The sequence below is a fragment of the Microtus ochrogaster genome, chromosome 2, assembly GCF_000317375.1.
Source record: "Microtus ochrogaster isolate Prairie Vole_2 chromosome 2, MicOch1.0, whole genome shotgun sequence".
Taxonomy (NCBI): domain Eukaryota; kingdom Metazoa; phylum Chordata; class Mammalia; order Rodentia; family Cricetidae; genus Microtus; species Microtus ochrogaster.
Window position 1 is genome coordinate 76,658,700 of NC_022010.1, and position 19,124 is coordinate 76,677,823.

Consider the following 19,124-nt stretch of genomic DNA (forward strand, 5'->3'; position numbering starts at 1 on the left):
GTGCTCTGAATACCAAGTAAACACTGCCTGTTATTTTTCTAAGGTATGATTCCTCAGAAGAAATGAGCAGATTGGTCAGGACACAGTATTCACTAAGTGGAAAAAGCATATTCCTTTTGAAGTCACCTGTGGGGTGAAGCAGAAAAGAGGGGAAATGCTCTCTACTGTTGTTTAAAATTCAGTGACAAGATTGCCTTTCCATACAAGGGAGTGAGAGCGAGGTTGCAGGCAGCACATTACAGAAAACAAAGATCAACAGGACAATATGATTAATTTGAAGTTAAAGGATGGAAGGGCCCCATTTGTCACCCACTGCCAATTTGCAGTAAACCTTAGCATTTCATCAAAGGGTTTCTGTGTACAACCTTAAAGCAATCAGCATTCCTGGAGCTCAAACCTAGGCTGTCTTGGTCCTCTTTGAGTCCAGAGTTCCCGTGATTAATCTCCGCTCCTCTCTGTCAACATGAATATTAAGTGATTTCCTCCCTAGTGCATTATTAAGTTGTCTGACTCGCTGCTACTTGCTGGGGAATTCACAACTTGACCCTCACACTGAAGGTGAACAGATAGGCCTTCCAATGGGCATGATGCGATTCTCTCTTCTTCCACGTGAAACATGCAAACATAGTGTTTTATCCCTAACCAGAGATTAAGGCCTGAACACATGTAAAAAAAAAAGGGGGGTAACATAACTAGATCATATTTTTTAACATATTCAAAATTTGCTATTTTCATAACCATTTTTGTAAAAAAATACTTGATAAACATATACAGATGCACAGCATTTACATAACAATTTAAGGTCCCTCAAGGACAAATGAGCATGCTCATTAAACAGGTAATGATAATATTTCACTTTTATCACTAGTACTGTGCACATTTATGAATTATAGGTGCAAATTCAAATGTATATTTGCATAAATATCCAAGTATGCTCAATTTGTTTTCACAAATACTAGTAGGCGAGGTGAAAGAGCGTTCCTGTCCCTGTGTCTAAAATGGAAACCTTACCACGTCAACCTGCCTTGCGTGTTCTCATCTTTCTTCGCTTTGAGGTTCGGTTTTAAAATATGGCCCCTGCCACCTGTGCCATACTCCATGACGCAGAGGAAGTTGTTAGGAGCAGATGATATTTTTATGTGTCTTTCTTCTTCACAAACGCCCACTAATGTGATTACCTACATTCCTGAGACGGTCTTTTGTGTTCCTCTATTATATTTTGAACAAATCAAGGCAGAGTCTTTTCTAGCACATTAGGGTGTTTATTAGTTCAGCTGGTTTTCTGACAGATGTTTCCTTTAGGGCAGGGAAAGAACTAATATAGCCAGTGAAATTAAAAAAAAAAAAAGACATGACCTGGGTGACACAGTTTTGTATTTTTTAATTTTTGAGTACCTGTCTCTAGGGAAAGCAGCAGCTTTAATGTTTTTTTTCCCTGTTTATGACACTGGAACATTACCTGCAAATAGATTTAAAAAAAGAGTCAATGAGCAAGCACAATAATATGAAGAAATAATGTCATTTCACAAGAGCTTACTTACTGTGCCCAAAGAAAAGGCAAGTAGCAAGATGGTCTTCCAAAACTTCATTAGAAATGTGTGGTGTATTGTCATTCTTTCTTGCCTGTGATTTAGAAGAAAAATTTAAAAATATTAAATTAACTTTTGTACTGCTAAAACTGTCCTGTTGTTACATTTCCAGAACACTACTTGCAATTGCAAATCTAGAAATATAAATACATCAAATACGTTTAAGTGTATTCAAATGAGCTATTATTGGATATGTATAGTAGAATGTATGGTCTCTTATAAATTAGGATTGTAATTTCTCTCAACAGCAACATTCCCAGGTCTATGTTCATTAGACATCATGTTTTTCATGTTAATTCCAATGAAAGAACACTTTCTTTTTCATGTCATACCTGCATTTTCTGGCATGTAATATCGAGTGTCTTGTTGATGCACTGATACTTCAAGAGAAATATATACTCAATAATAATTCACATTGGTAACATTAGAAAATTACCAAAGTTTTTGCTGAGTTTCACCTCTTGAAATGATATGAGATTTTGGTCCTTGCTTATACAACCTCAAAATGGATAAGTAATACTGTGTAGATGGTTGTTCCCTTCAGTCAGTAGCTTCCTGATGAGAAAAATAATGAACAGAACAATAATGTTACTTCACCTTTATGTTGATATAAATAACAAAATGTAGTCTATATTTTCTGTAGCCATATCATTTCAATCGTGTACCATCTTTTTTCCTGTCATCTTAGTGGGACTTTAAATTAATGTATTTTTTTCTAATGAAGAGTAATTTATGAACCATCTTTTGATCCCATTCACAAATAAACATCATTCTAGTACCTAAAACCAACATAGTGTTACAACATCCTTGTCACTGGAAATCGTAAATTATGTTGAGAAAACAGACACTACACTTTAACTAGGGTCCACGTAATGCACCTCTAGACACGTGAGAATGTAACAGTGCACACCTGTGTTCTTACCTTTGAGCAGACTCTTTGTTTTTCTAGAACATTTTGTCTCAGACACTCCTTTGAATGGACTATGCCTAATTAGGTCATTTTTCCTCTCATAACATGGGCTAAGTGATAGCATTGTCACCCTGGCACAGGGAGGTCCCAACAGAGTGAGTAAATGCCATACAGTTGAAACTCTTCAGCTTACGTCTCAAAATTGAGTGTAGAGTCAGTAAGACTGAGATGAGCTCAAAGAGGTAGATGTCCTTACTCATTGAGAGCTGTGCGTCCGTCAGTGGCTTAAGACTGAAATAGATAATAACCAGAGGCCCCCACCAGCCCAGATTTATTGGGTTCTCTTACACATCCAACCCAGTCACGAAGGTTTCTGAAGACACCCAGTATCTCAGCTTCCCATAAGCCATTTTGTGATCTGACTCTAGTCAGAACTATAGGAGTAGATTACCTAAATGCTCACTGGTTTAATTCATCCACCGATATATGTTACGCTTTATGAAGGGTTTTTGACACTCTTTCCTGTTTCATATTATTAACAGGACTGCCTTCCTAGGTGAAATTCACTCCAAGCAGATGGTAGTCTGATTTTACTGTTTGCTAGTTAATCTTAAGTGTTTTGTCCAACAGGAAAAGTGCTTTGAGGCCAATTTCCCATGTGCCCTCTTCAGATACATTAATGTCCTTACTTGACAGCGTCTTGAAATATATAAAAACCAAAGATAATGTTTAAAAAGCAATACATAGCAAATATGAATATTACTTAATGAAACTGAATTTAGATGGCTGTGAAATATAGATTGCTGTGGTTTTTGCCTTTATATGTCCTGGAACTTTTATTTATTTGCTTGCTAAATATGTTCTTGGCACAGTGATGTGTATTCCACAGGTAGTGCTGGTTGGTCTATGGGGGCACATTTAATCTGTGACCTTAATTACAGTTCACTGTGGAAGTTCACTGGGTATAAATGTCAGTGCTAGCCAGGGGCTGTTTTGTTCATATCCCATATGCTTTACAGAATAAATTAGTGCATAGTTCTGAAGTCTAAAAGCCAATTTTAAGAAAGTGTTGGTTGACCAATGTTGAGTTTCCATATGAATCTGTGGCTATTAGACAAACTTCCTGTAGTATAATCAAGTGCAGAAGAGACTTGGAGCCCTTTAGGTAATCAATAATATCCTCTTACCTTCTTTGTTAGCCTAGACAGAAGACAGGTTGAACAGTAAAGCTTGGGTGACGAGTAAGCAGGTTTTGCTCTCATGGTGGTGTCTTTTGTATCCTGTATTTCTTCCCAAGCAGTGTTATGCAAATGAACCAATTAATGTTAGATAAAACGGTCTTCACTCTCTCATGGTGTTTGTAACTAGAAGGGCACCACTGTAAGTCACGTACCTATTCAGGGTCCTCTCCAGGCCGCAGCAAGGGTCTGATTAGCTTGACTGGGGAAGACAATCGCAGAGGCATCTGCTCCGTTAATTTTGAGGGAAAATTTACCAGATGGAGGCTGAAGATTTAAGTGATTAGAAGGTAGTTGATTGGAATACAAATTGGATTAAAAGAAATTAGATTGATATAAATCGAATTGAGTCACAACAGTTTGTGTTGTTCGTACCAAGGGCCAGTGGATTATGGGAGAAGCAGATGCTCCAATGAGATAGGAATTAATGTGGCTTTGACAGTCCATCTGCGAAGGTCTGAATATCGAGTACATCCCTAATCTCTCTCTCCATTTATCAATGCCATAATGTTAATTAGTACTTCATTCATTAAGTTACTTACAGGAGAAAAAAAAAATCTCACCCCATCCCCTCTCTGCCCGAGAATTTGTTATTCTGCCAAGAATTAGAAAGCTCTTTGCAGCTCAGCTAGTTACAGTAGACTGTGAGAATAGACCTGTGTCCTCTGCCTCATGCATACAACTGCCTCTGGCACCAGGGCAGCAAGTTTCAAAATATTTGCTTGTGTTTTTCTCTTCATAAACACATATCTAGTGGACTCTTGTGCATAAAACAGTGTGTAACTCTGTTGACATAATTACATATGTACATTATACATTTTGATTTTTTGTAAGACACTCACTGGCAATAGATATGTATATAAATATATAAAAACATATATATTGTTAAATAAATACATGTGATGTTAATATCAAGTGTCAGATTCTTTCTTGAGAGAAAATAAGTAGAATGTGGTTCCTATGACTGTGGATGCATTGTGGCTTTTATGTATGTTCATTAGCTGTGCTGGTCTAAGAAAAATTGCAGGTTACTGGAACTACCTTGTTTGGGTACATAGCATTTGACCCTGCTTGTCATAGAAAAATATTCACAGACTTGGAAGTAAATGAAGCATCATTTTAAATGCTCATGTAGTACTGGGAATATGACCCATTACAATCCGATGGTCATTGAAATTGAAATCTCATTATTATACCTTAAGCTATAACAGTAATACTTGCTGTAAGGAAGGCAGTTCTATCTTGGATCACATTGAAGGGACCTGAGGAACTGGAGACTCCTTATGATCTCAGTTCTCAGGCACTTTGGGGATGTGTGGATTCCAAAGACAGTCTGAGAAGATGCCACGGGGTATTACTAATAATCAGGGAAATGTAATTCATGGTGGGATGGACTAAGAGGGAACCTAGAATCTGCTATGAGAGAGCACAGCATTGAAGGTGGTGGCAAGTCATTCAGAAACAATCTTGGTACAGACAGACACGGGCTGCTTGCCAGCGCAAGCAGGGAGAATTTCTATTTTTGTTAACTGAGGGAAGGCAATTGCTCGTATAAAAGCATATTAAGTGTTGTAAAATTTGGGGCTTGTTGGATAATATCCTACGAGTCATGATCACTTTCAGCAACGTGCCTACCACAGGAATGACTATGTATACATATTCCTGACACAAGCTGACTGGAGTTCTATGCAATACTTCCCAGGCCCTCTCACTTGGATGTGTTTTGTAATCCTTCACAGAATCTAATCCTTTCAAATCCCTTCTTCTTCTACTGCAAAGACAATGTGTTATCTGAGAGCCAGAACTGCGTGTAAGTTCTGTATCAGCACTGCTGATTGTATGCACACTGTTCTCTGTGGCCCTGCATTTACAGGCTGTATTAGGCTACCATTTCTAATCTGTACTCCTAGATTTCAGTTGATCATAATGAAAAAGAGTATCAACCCACAAACCACAAAATTCAGAAAAAGAGAAGAGCAAACTCTGAAACTTAAGACTGAAAAATTTACAATTATTTAACAGAGGGACTCTGGATGATGAGAAAAATCATGGGAGTTTGTCTCTTGCTATTGTATGAGAAATTAAATAGCACCTAAAAATAATTTAGACTTCAGGGGTCAACTCCTCATTTTGTTTGGACTCTCCAGTGTTCAGTCTAATTGTTGTTTGTCTAATTGGTGGCAGTCATTCATTAAGAGCCGTCAGTACATCAAGGTGGGGCTCATTGAGCCTGGAGGAGTTATACATGTGTTCTTATTCATGCCTTTGTTTCTGTGACTGATCATTGGGTGTTTAATAACTTTCCGAGACCCGATGAGGATAATTAAAGTAATCGCTTGGTTGTAAACTAATGACAACAGAGATACAGCCTCCTCCTTTGCTGATTGTTGATAGACTTTAGATAATTGATATATTTTCCCTCTGAAATTTGTTTCTGTGTTTTTGTGCATTAGAGCTCAAATTCCATATGCTGGACACACAAACAGCAAGGCTGATGAACATATGTCAACTACATTGATGGAATTGTCTTTGTTTCTACTAATGATCTCAGGAGTAATGTGCAGAGGTTAATTGAGGCCCCTCGTTAGTAGATAACATTTTTGTACATATTTACAAGCACTCATACTCCATATGGAAAAAACAGTCAGCAGGGTTAAGCCATGGCTTGCTTTGATATTTCAGGAGTTATATTTTGTACAGCTGACCTATGGGCCCATGTCAAAATGTACCATTTACATAAATATCTCCAGGTCTAATTACCACATATAGGATTCTCTATTTCAGTTGTAATCCCTTGTAGCCAATGGATTTTTAAACTCAGAAAGTGAGTAACATGGCCAAGTGTTAATGTAGAAAGGGATGTTCTGGTACCTCAGACCAAGTCCATCAGTGACAAAGGCTTTGTGGATACGCGAATAAATGTCCAAATAAATGCTGAGCCTTGGCATTAAGGTCCAGAGTTTTACACTTCATGGTAAGACTCATAGAGCAATTTGCTTAATCCTGACTGTGTAAACTGGATTTAGAAAAGTCCAATTTGTAAATCAGCTGGCTGGTGGATTTCTATTCACCAGGGAGATGAAAGAATTCAGGGATGTTCAATAAAGTTTGAGAGTTTTACTAACAAACTTTTTTCAAAGAAAACATTTACGTAGATATTCTGAAATTTTTATTAATTTTTGTAGAATCTGAACAAACGTGGAAGGAAAAAAGACACTAAAATCAGACAAACTATATGCTTTGGCTCATGACATTCATTGTAGAACTGAGATTTAAGAGAGACAGTGACAGTGGGAATGACGGACATGCACACATCTGGAGAAAAAGGAAGATTGCATAGGGATCTACGGTAAAGTGGACATGGAAGTCATTGAGGGGTTCAAGCCAATTATTGAGATACTGTCCACTTAGAAACTAGGAGAAAGCTAGAGAAGATGTCAGGAAGGAGAGGAGGAAGAGAGCTGACCCAAGGATAGGAATGAAGCCATGCGTCTGAAAATAAAATCTGAAGAGATCGTGAAACTGCAGGTGAGCTCCTGAGAAAAGCCTCCAGCTTTCCAGAGCTGAAGATTGTAGAGATGTGAGGCTTGGGTCATAGAGATAATAAGTAACAGACTCAATGAGACAGAATGCGCTCCGTGGGAAGTACTGAGGAGAGGTTTAAGTCAGACTTACCTGGGGATCCATTAACTAAGTCCAGAATTACAACACTCTAAGTCAGTTCAATAATTTACACACAATTCAAGGACAGGGGCGTTCACTATTTTGTTCCATTTATGTTAGAAATTTATGAGAAAATAATATCATATTCCTTCTGAAGGCATGTAAATATGCACACATCTCTCTTACACAGAGACACACACACGTGCACGTGCGTGCGTGCGCGCGCGCACACACACCCCACACCCACACCCACACACACACACTTGGTTTTTCAGTAAAGGACCACAGAACTTATTAATTACAGGATGGCCACTCTGTTCTTATGTTCACATACTTTCCATTTTCTTCACATTTTTTCATTTGCTGCTCTTCTATAAAGTACCACCGGTCAGAGTCTGATGCACTGAATACCAGACTGTGAAGGTCATATCCAGACCATATCCTACCCTAAGCTGTCTTCCTGTTGGTTTCCACACCACTGCAGCCCTAGGGCTCTTTTGGCCTTCCTGTCAGCCTCCTCCTTCCAGCTTTATCAAGATGATTTCTGTTTTCTACTCCTCTGGCTTTGATACAATAAAGTGTTACATTTTCAGTGGCTGAATGAAGTTAATTCAGTGCGCATGTTAATAACCTGCTCACTGCAAATCTAGGATGATCAATTTTACCTGCTCCCTCATTACATAACACTTCAAAGTAAATGCACTGAGTGGAATAGACCACTCCCCCCCCATAAGTTTCCTGAAAAATGGCAGATGTTTTTAAGAGATCTGAAGAATTGGGTCTCTTAAAGTTCCATAGCACACAATTCAAGCAGAGAAAAGATCATTTGAAGACATTTACAGCACCCTTTCTTGGTGCTTTTCTCCATTCGGTAGAAAAATAAGCTCCTTTTCTTTCCTTCACACTGAATCGTTTCACTGAAAACACCACTCAAGATTTTTGTTGCAGCAGTGATATTATCTGATAGTCATTTTCTTCTGAAACAGAAGACATGCTTTGGAAGGATATTTAAAGTTCTGCTAAAGCTCTCACTTTAAAAGCCTTCAAGAGATATCACTAATAGTAAAAGGTAAGACGAAAATAGATCCCCAGAGGAAACGTGCCCTGGCCATTAATGTAATTCATATTCCTTATCTACTATCATAGTTCTCTTTTGTAGCCTAAAATCAGTCAGCCGTTCACATAGCCTTATGATTGGTGGCTGTTCAGAATCATTGTGTTTTCCAAATAAAGCTGTGGAAACGATTTTTTTCTAAAAAAAAAAAAAAAAAGCTTAAATTATGTATATTTATTATTTTAATGTGTTAAATGAAAGAAAATCAAGGGAATTTTGAACTCCAGTTATTTTTGTAGGTTCATGAGCATTTGAAAATCTTTGAAGCTGTTTTGGCATACATACTTTGTATTTAAAAAAGTGGTGTCCTTTTAGCGTAGTGAACATTTTCTATTTGCTTCTGTGTGAAATAGTGTGAACTTGGATTTGTTTTCTGTAGAACTATGATACTATCGCATCCATTCAGGTTGGTCACCATTCACTCCAAGTCTGAGAAGCAAAAACAATGTGATAATACAAGCTGTTTTCAATTAGTTCCCTTACATGGCTCCTTTCCTCCCAAGGTACAGGCTTCAGCAAAGAATTTGAGTATGTTGTTGTACAATCTAAAGAAAGACTGAATTTAAGTCAGCCACTCCCACCATTCTCAAGAACACTTCATCCATTGGGATCACCATGGTGGTCCCCGTGGTGGATAATTTAGTTCATAAAGTATAGTTTTATTGTGAAGTACACTGTATAGTATAGTTATAATTTAGACATTTCAAGAAAAAATATGTTGTAATGGGCAAAGAGTATAATTTCATTTTGTCCATTTCTTGAAACTACTAGTAAGGGCTAAACTGAGATAGAATTATAATATTGAACTTAATTCTATGCTATTTAAATCACACCAGTGAGCCTTTAGAAAATCTGTATTGATGTCCTCTAAACCTCAGTAAACTTCTGATGAAAATCTACGAAGACATAGACAGCGCTTAAAGATTACCTCCCCAGGGGTTTTACAGATTATTCATGAAATCTCATTTATGTTGCTGGAGACATTTTTTTAATAAAATACTTCAGATACTACACATATCTATTCACAAGAAAATGAGCACAATTTGCAAATAAGTTCTTTGACATTCCTAGATAATAATACTTGCTACTAAAACCCTGTACATCTTGTTCATTGTAAGCTATAATGGCTAGTTTATATGGCTTTTATACATGTTTCAAATAAAAATTCCAATGGTCTGACTTTCCCTAAAATGAACATTCTTGGCTGATTGGTGCATTTATGTAACATAGTCATGGCGAACATGATGCTGTCATATTTAGAACTGTAGACAGCATATGACATAAGTTGATCTACCTGCTGAGTTTCAGAGGCTTGGCTCCTTTAGGATCCTGGGAAGTGTGTTACTCAGAGTGACTTTAGCTCACTGGGTAGCAACAGACAGCAGCAGAGATTAAGAACACAGATGTACTCAAGTTACGTATTGAATGACTTCTTACTGTATCAAAAGGACTATATCCTATGAAACATAGTCTGTTGTCTGTACATAGTAACAGATTCCTCTCAGTACAGTGATAGAGGTTGTGATAATGAAACCATGGTACACCACAATAATAGACAGCATTTACCAACTAATTGATTACATAGCATTCAAAACATGGAGAAATATCAGTATATTCAGCATTGTTGTCTGTTTGACACTGCTGTGTACTGAGACAAGTAAACCAAAGGTTGGAGTGAGTGAGAAACTTGGCACCCATAGTTCTCTTCAGTTTGCAATTGAGTTATCATACTCACGGTGAAACATTATTAGCAGATCAGGTCTGCTGTTGGTATACCTGATCATTCCTCAAAAATACTGTGTCTTTTTTATTTGTATTTGTATCCCTTCTTTAGGTAACACCTTTCATTCCCTGGCTTAAGTATAATGTTGAGAAGAACAGACAAACTCTCAAGAGGTGGCTGTTGGCTGAAAATAAGGAAGCGTAAACATAATTGTTTTTTTTTAAGTTTGTGTGCTTCTCTGTGAGCCTGCACACATATATGACACCTTGCATGTGTGGTGAGAAGACAAGCCTTGGCTATGGTTCACACCGTCTAACATGTTTGAGACATGTTTTGTATGCTGTTGCTTATACCAGGCCTGAGAGTCTCAGGGGCATTGCCACCACCCAGCTCCCTCTAAGATTTCTGGGATTTAAAACCATGTGCTGCCGTGTCTGCCCTTGCATGACTTTTGCTCCTCACCCTTTCAGTATAAGCGTTTCAAACATTGAGCCATTATTCCCGACCCTAGTCGTCGTCTAAATACACGTCCATCTCTTGAATCTAAGGAATCTCACGCATTTAACTCACGATAACATTATTATTTTTGATCATAATTGAGCCAGTATTATTTCAAGGAACTGTCTGAATTATAATAATATTTTCAATTCAGTTATTTAAAACTGCCTCACTTATTACACAAGGAAAGAAATTTGTGTGCAATTTTAAACAGATTATCCAAGTTCATTTTTGTCTTTATGATAAAGCATTTTACGTTAGAGAAAAATTAAGCATTCTAAGCAAATTTATAAAAACTAAATATTTAAAGAATATATCACACAAGTTAAATATTTGTGATGATGGGAATAAGGATTTTTAGACAATTACAGGTTTTTTTTTAGTTATAGTCATGGAAATTAAAGGCACCGACACAGAATTATCAAGATATATTGCTTAGAAAGTAGAATAGGAGGCCAGCATAATATCAGTCTATTACGAGTATATCGTGGCCATAAAATTGATGTCAATAGTTTTTAGAAAAATAAATGTTGTTATACAACTTAATGTATTTGAGATTGTTTCATCCTATTGTATTTTGCAAAGGCAATGCAGTTTTAAACCATGGCACAGTATTATAAATATGATAATAAGAAACTAGATTTCAAAGACACAGGAATAAGGACTGCTTTTGTCAATATAAGGCAGGTCTGTCTAACCCACAAAGACCTCTGATTTGGTGGCAAATTACTCTTTAAAGAATATCTTCCACCATTAAGATGGATCGAATTGATTTGAAATTGGACTGGATGGATATCCAGCTGAATTCATTGTCTGCTCACCGAATTGTTGGAACACAAATTTATAAAATAGAAAGTTAATTTCTCTGGAGGAATATTACCCCTTAAATATCTGGGATAAATTCTAATCCATACATAAAGATTTCTCTTTAATGTTACACAGATAATGTGTATATTCCCATGCACTGCCATGCTTCTATACTCAGTCACCTACAGTTACTGATGGTAAGCTACACAAACTCTGCTCTAGCTGTGAAGGCTGTTATTTACCTGCCACCAGGGCTACCTGCTTAGGGATCAATGTCTTGAATACAAGCAGCCAACAAATATACCAACAAGAGATTAAAACTTTCCTAACAAAAGGTACTGAATAGGGCAAGAAAGTGTAGGCAGGAGTAGGGAATGTATTTCAGATTCAATGTTTCCAGCAATTTCTGTTAACAGTGGTAATTGAAATTCATTTGAGAAATTTAGAAAATGTTTTTTGAATCTTAGTTTTAATCCATTTAATATGAACAAAAATGAAAATTTTGAAAAAAATTTACTCACTTTTTTTAAAAAATCATGAATTAAATATTTGTTTTTAAGATATGTCATACATTGCCAAGTTATCATTGGCTAAAAGTATTCATCAAATGACTCAGAGGTCATGGGAGATGGTTCTGTGGGTAAAGTGTTTGCCTCCCACTCTAGCATCCTGAATTCAGATATTGAGTTCTCATGTATAAGACTAGGCAAAGCAGTAGTTGTTAACATTCCCCGTGCTGCTGGGACAGAGACTGGTGGATACCTGGAACCCACCAACTAGTCCTCACAGTGCAAAGCCAACAGAACAAAATGAAGGACTGAACATTGCCTGGCAATTTAAGGTTTTATACTCCCTAAAGAGTTAATAAAACAGAGAACACATGAGGAAAAGTCACTCTGGAAGCTCAGAGTGCCCAGGTCTGGGAGAGGAAATCTCACTGCTATGTACTTGGTTATTTTCTTGGTTCTTCACTATAAAATGAGAATCTGAGTCTCATTTTTGTTTGATGGCTAAGCCTTCTATATAGCATTTTAGAAAATAGGATATATGTAAGGACCTGCTGGATATCCTATTATGAAACTAGGTGCTTTGACAAATAAGTTGCCCATTGAATGATAAAAAGAATCATAAGAATCATGTTTCTTGTTGACAATTCATTTAGAAAAAGTTAGTTTGGCATCTACACTGAAACACAATATCTAAAGTAATATTTCTATGTCTATATTTTGATATTGATTCTAGATTAAGCCTACCTTTAATTTCATAATTTAGTATATTATAGGGTAGCATCAAATATATTTCATGTACTTCCAGAGGTTAGGGGAAACATAAACATATCTAGGTATGGTCTTGATAGAGTTTTAGTAGTATTCAAATATAATAAAGTTCTTACATGTATCCTATCCTATTACAGAATCTCTAGAGGAAAATATTATCTTGACATCTTTTTTTCTACTCTTTGTATTCCATCAAGGGAAGCACACTGTGATGTAGTCTTCCTGAAATAAATGTAGCAAAAGTCATCACGGTTGATTTAGTGGAGTTATTCATGAATTCCAACTTAATACTGATTATTACACGTGCTGATCAATGTAGCACCGGCTCACATTCTGTTTCTGAGAAAAATGTTGAATTGTGTTTCTTCTGATGGCAGAATATAGAACTATGAGTGGGTGGAATTAAATGTATCAAGCAATAAAACATGGATGTAAAATTTCTCCTCAGAAAAGAGACACTCTTGTCAATTTTTCTCAGTGTTTTATGGACTGAATTTTGAAAGAATATTTATAATGGTTTACAGAGGAAAAAATGATATATACTGACTACTTATTATCCTAATGACAGACTTGTCTTTAGTTTGTCTATAATCCATCTATCTATGTATCTATCAGCCATTTGCCCACCATCAAATTATCTACCTATAATCTGTCATCTACCTATCTCTTTTAGTCTATGGAAAAAACTTAAATGAGATGTTCATGTTTGATTTATGCCACAAAAATGGGATAAGCAATAACATTAATAGTAGTTGAGTAATAACCTCTATCCTTCATGTTGAAAATGCTGTTTCTTGCTTATTATAGTCATCAAAATGAGATGGAGATAATCCTCTAATATTCGTCTGTAACTTAAATATTGTCATAATTGTAGTTACCTCCCTGGATTACTTTTACTAGTATAATAGCTTTATGGGAAACTGCTTTGTTTGAACAATGTGATTACTATAAATAAGAATGAATAATAGCATACATTTTAAGACAGAAAAAATTGAAACTCTAGAAATTCTGCTTTTGGAAAAGAACTACCTACTCTGCTTCTAATTTGTAATGAAGTTCTTCTATAAGAAAAATCCCAGGACATTTTAAGAGTCACTGCTTGACCTGCAGAGGTTCCAATTGTTGACAGAGATATTTGTTTTGTAAATTTAAAATAAGGCTAAGTTCTAAAAAAAATACTGTTGTTCTACTGAATAATGAGGCAGGGGCATTTTACTTAAAAAAAACCCTGAAATGAAATCAAGAAGCATACTTCTGGATGTTTGATTGTCATTATCGTATCACATGACTGGCATCACTTCTGAGAAGGAAAGTCCTATAGTCCTTATCAGTAGCTATTGACTCAATATAGCAAAAATGTAGCAGCATTCATAAGTTATAAGTTATTCTCCATTTGCACAATATTTAAAGAACTAACAATGCATGGAAATTTAGAGAAGTAAAACATTCTGAAAACATTAGAAAGTCTCGGAAAAATGGGAGTTTTTCATTGCGTACATTTGAATTGTTAAGAGAGTAGTCAAGGACACATTTGCTGATATGACCATGGGATGTTTGGATATAGCTAAGTGCATGATCTTGTCTGAGTAGAAACTTTAACATTGTGCCTTCTTAAATTCCTTCCCTGCTCCCTGCTCACTGAAGAAACCAGAGATTTGTGCTTTCTAGAAGTATCAAGGGAGGTCATTGGTCAGACAGATAAGACAAATTTGGAAAATCCATGTTCTTTGGAGATGCCATTCCAAAGACAAGGAGGAAAATAGTTAAAGAACAAAATCTTTCTAACTTCTACCCTCCAAGCGCATGCAAACATATGTGAGCATGCAGCACATGTACATGTGGACCCACGCCCATCTTTGTACACATACTTCCATTGTGTGCCCACATACAGTGAAAAAGAAAAGAAACATCTCAAGGCTTGTCCATTGGCACATTCTCTAAAATTGGAAAATACAGAGATTGGTTTGGGCCTGGTGAGGGATTACATACCCATTTGTGAACCATTTAATATTTAAAGACATTCTGGGTGATTCTAATGAATCTCCTTTAATAACCAAAGCAGATGTTTGATTTTTAAAAGTGTGGGTAGTACATTTGGATAGTTTTTTGATTGAAATCAAGTTTAGAAGACATACATTCTAAAATACCCACACCAAATATGTAAGAAATTTGTGTTATTCTTGATTTTTTTTATTTTTAAATCAATCTTATTTTACATTCCATTCCCAGTTCCCTCTCCTTCCTATCCTCCTGCTCCCCCATCTCCTACCCACTCCACCTCCATCCACTCCTCAGAGAGGATGATGTCTCCCATGGGAATCAAGAAAGTCTGTCTCATCATATTGACATAGAACTAAGGTCATCCCTCCTGTATCTAGACTGAGAAAGGTATCCCTCCATAGGGAACAGGCTCCAAAATGTCAGTTCATATACTAGGGATAAATATTGGTTCCATTGCCAGTGGACCCACAAACTTCCTAAGCTACACCACTGTCACTCACTTTCAGGGGCCAAGTTCAATCCTATGTAGGTCCCCCAGCTGCCAATCCAGAGTCAGTGAGCTCCCACAAGCATAGGTCAGCTGTTTCTGTGGGTTTTCCCATAATGGTCTTGACTACTTTGCTCATATTATTGCCTTCCCTCTCTTCAAATGTTCTCTGGGTGCTCAGCCCAATGCTTAGCTGTGTAGCTCTGTATTTGCTTCCATCATTTCCTGGATTGAGCCTGCTCATTCGTTCCTGGCCACTTAGACCCAACATAATCACACAGAAACTATATTATTTGCAATATTGTTTGTCCAATAGCTTAAGCATATTTCTGCCTTACTCCTATATCTTAAATTAACCCATTTCTATTAACCTGTCTATTGCCACATGGTTGTGGCTTACCAGCAAGGTTCCAGTGTGTCTGTCTCCAGTGGCTGTTACATGGATTCTCCCTGACTCTGCCTCCTCTCTCTGTATATCTCTTTCAGCCTGGCTTTACTCTGTTAAGCCATTGGCCAAAAGAAGCTTCTTTATTAACCAATGGCAATAAAACATATTCATAGCATACTCTCATATCACTGGACGAAGACTCTATGATGATATTTAAAGCAGTCATCAATCTGACTACAGTGAAAGGGCAGTTCAGGCACTTTTTGCGCTATTGCTTAGGGTCTTAGCTGGGGTCATCCTGCTGGGTTCCTGGGAATTTCTCTAGTGTCTCCTTTCTCACGAACCTCATATTGTCTCCCTCAATCAAGATAAGTTTTCTTTGCTCTACCTTTCGGTCCTTCACCCAATTCGAACTTCCTGATCACTCATGTTCTCCTTCCTGCTCCCCTTCTGCTCTCCACATTCTCCAATCACACTCCCCCCCCATGCTACTACTTTACTAAAGAGATCTTATCTATGTCCCCTTCCCCAGGGATCCGTGTATGTATGTTTAAGGATGTCTGTCACATTACATATGAACGATCTTGAGTTTCTTTTCTCTTCTTATGATCACTTCAGTTATGGAGACACCAATGATTATCCACAGCTTTCAACAATTCCTATCATCTTTCAGCACCTTTAAAATTTTCTATTTTCCTTCTTTATAATAGCTGGGATGAGATTAATAAAACATTTTAATTAAATTTGATTTCACAATTACCAATTGAGAAATGTAAAGATAATAGATTTAATGTTGGCTACAAGGACACTCTGAATTCTATAGCTATTGTTTTGTTTGCACTACTGTCTGCTCAACAAGTGGGTTTGCATCTTTCCCATTAGTCTCTATTATTAACACTATTTTGAAATTAAAGTTATTTGTTTGAAATATGAAGAGTTCGTGGGGCAATTAAAAAGAGACATTTCAAGAGGATATAGTTTTGAAAAATAGGCATCTATTGTTGGGCAGAGTTAGTCAATATTAAGTAGGAGCAGATGCTGAAAGTTTTTTTTTAGTCTTGTGAGGGCCCATGGCCCTTTCCTTTTCTCTCTTTCTCATATATTTTCTCCCCGTTCTTGACCCCTTCTTTCTTTCTCCCTCCCTTTGACTCCTCCTATTTCCACCAAATATTCTTTCTTTTCTAATAGAACTTCAAAGATATTCTTAACTCATGGTCACACAAAACTGAATCCTCTATAATGTGATGTGTATATCTCAGGAAATAATCTTTTTGAAAATGCCTTTTTAGACTTTTGAGATCTGTAGTCACATTCTGATTTCTGAGATTTCTTCATCTTTATGTTCTGTCTGTTATACTTATTTGAGACCACAACATGTATTAAAAGTCAGTAAGTTCCAGCATTCTGAAGCACTCTGTATGATCACTGCCCCCTGCACCACCCCCTAAACATGGCATAGTATGGGATCCCCTCTGAGTTCTGTTGTCATGTCAGCTTTTGTCCGTGTTGTCACAAAACTGAGTCCTTTGCATAAACCAAGCAGGTTGATAGTTTTTCATAGTTTAAAGACCTACACCTCTCTGAAAACATAGTGAAGGAAATATCATACACCATCACTTATACCTATATTCCTGCCCCCTCAAGACACGAGTTTTTATATACAATTACAAATATTTCATAGAGGTACTTGAGTTTTATTTATTGATTCTCTCAAAACGAAATGTAACTTTGCACTATCACAATTTAAGGTGTTCATATAGAATCTTACATTTTCAATTAGATCTTAAAATTGAAAATGTACTTTTATTAATTATTCTTGTAGATAGTTATTTTACCCCATCTCTGTCTGAATGATGAGACTTCCCATTTTATTTTCTGCTCTAGTTAACTGTTGCAAGCCTGATAATTGCATTTAAAGTAAACAATTATAAATGAGGAAGACTTTCTGTAACACGTCACTTGCTTTAAGGATACAGCCTACATTGCTGTGAGTGCAAATTGGAATCCCTGTCCAAGTATATCACATCTATTAAATCAACTTTAAAATTTTGCACTGAAAATGTTGTTGTTGGCATCTGATGCTTACAGTCTAGCTGTTCTATTCTGAATCTGATGAAATAAAACTGGTAGTCCCCACCATTAAAGATATATTCTCTCCCTAAATGCAAAGGTAAACTCATGGCCAAATTAAGTTCCATTAATTGAGTTAAAATATGTATTTGAATTGGCTTGAAAGTAGTTTATAATTACTCTGAGATATATGACCTCTCCTTACAGAACAGAAATTTGCAAATTTAGATGATTGCTTAGAAAGTTGCAAATAAAAAAAAATAAAAAAAGAAAAAAAGTTGCAAATAGCAAACTGTAAGGTGCTTCACTATAAATCATTATTATTATTTTTCCTGCATGGCTGTTGATTTTAGAATATCCTTTTGATTCCTCTGCAAGACATCATTTGCAATATAGTAGAATGGTATCCAAAGCAGTGATTGTTTATAAATCAAAAGCATCTAGATGTTGTTTGAGATCATTTGCCGTTCTATCAGGAGACAAATATTTGCTTGCCAGCCCTCATGTTGGATCGTTCATAAATGCATGTAACATTAGCTCCATGGCTTGCACAGACACATCGTTAACTAATCAAATTCATTTTAAAAACAAAACAAAGAATCTCAAAAGTATCTAAAATAGAACATAATGCATAATTTTGATTTTCAAAGTGCCCAGATATTATATTTATATCATTTAATGGCTATACATTTATTTTATCACTAGAATGTTATTGTGCACATATCAGCATATTTACTGTAGATACTGCAAAATACCTAGTTACTTTATAAATTAAGAAGATTATTTATCTCTCAGTTTCATAGAACCAACTCATAGACCTAAGTGAGGGCATACTGTCTGCATCACAGAATACTAAGTGGTATAATGATCTGTGGATATAGATCAAAAGCCAAGACAGGTAGCGAGAGACAGTCAGAGGTCACACTGTCCATGTTATAACAATTCACTTTTGCACAAACAAACTCAGTTTGTAATAACAAAAACAGCCTCTTCCAACAATGATATCCACAGTCCTGTAACTATTCTTAATCAGGCCACATGTCTTACCATTATCTTAAATTTACCACCTTGGAGACCAAACTTCCAGCACATTTACCCTATGAGAACAGACAGCATTCAGATAACTGTATGGCCTATCAATTTTACCCTATGGTGAAATACTAAAATTCTATATGTATTTATGTTAAGATATAAAAGATGTTTCTTCCACTACAAGATCATGTCTGAAGGTTAGATTTTATTTAACCAAACTAATCAAACGGCAGAGAGAGAATATGCAAATTAATAAGATCAGAAATGAAAAGGGGGACATAACCACAGACACAGAGGAAATTCAAAGAACCATTAGATCTTACTACA

The 19,124-nt window shown here is 36.4% G+C and overlaps 1 protein-coding gene across 12 annotated transcripts in view; it reads left to right on the top strand.

The window, feature by feature from the left end:
• Positions 1–19,124, top strand: part of Robo2 (roundabout guidance receptor 2) — a 1,182,575-nt gene that overhangs the window by 698,185 nt on the left and 465,266 nt on the right. The gene's annotated exons all lie outside the window — the stretch shown is intronic.